The sequence below is a fragment of the Cebus imitator genome, unplaced genomic scaffold (assembly GCF_001604975.1).
Source record: "Cebus imitator isolate Cc_AM_T3 unplaced genomic scaffold, Cebus_imitator-1.0 Scaffold860, whole genome shotgun sequence".
In the NCBI taxonomy this organism is placed as follows: Eukaryota; Metazoa; Chordata; class Mammalia; order Primates; family Cebidae; genus Cebus; species Cebus imitator.
In genome coordinates this window covers 87,532-87,894 of record NW_016108175.1, presented here as the reverse complement: position 1 = coordinate 87,894, position 363 = coordinate 87,532, and positions in this window count along the sequence as shown.

Below are 363 nucleotides of genomic sequence, written 5' to 3'. Positions count from 1 at the left end.
GGATGTCTCCACTTCTTCCCCTGAATTAAAAACAAAACAAAACAACAAATCAAACAAACAAACAAACAAGGTTTACCTGTGTTGGTTTCAGAGTTGGTTTTAGAGCAAGGCATACGTTGTCTACTGGGAATATCTTGCTGTAAGCTATCTCACTCCCCCTGAAGCAGCTGTGTTGTATCAGATCTGTTTAAACATGCCCAGATAAAACAATATGCTCAGACATTTTCCTAATTGACAGTTTTCAGCTAATGTATTTTGGTTTTCTTCTCTTATGTTGTCATTTATATTCTCTTAGTTCTTTAATTATTTCCTGTGTCAATCAGATTGAGCTGATAATACACTATAATAATTGTTTCTAATTCT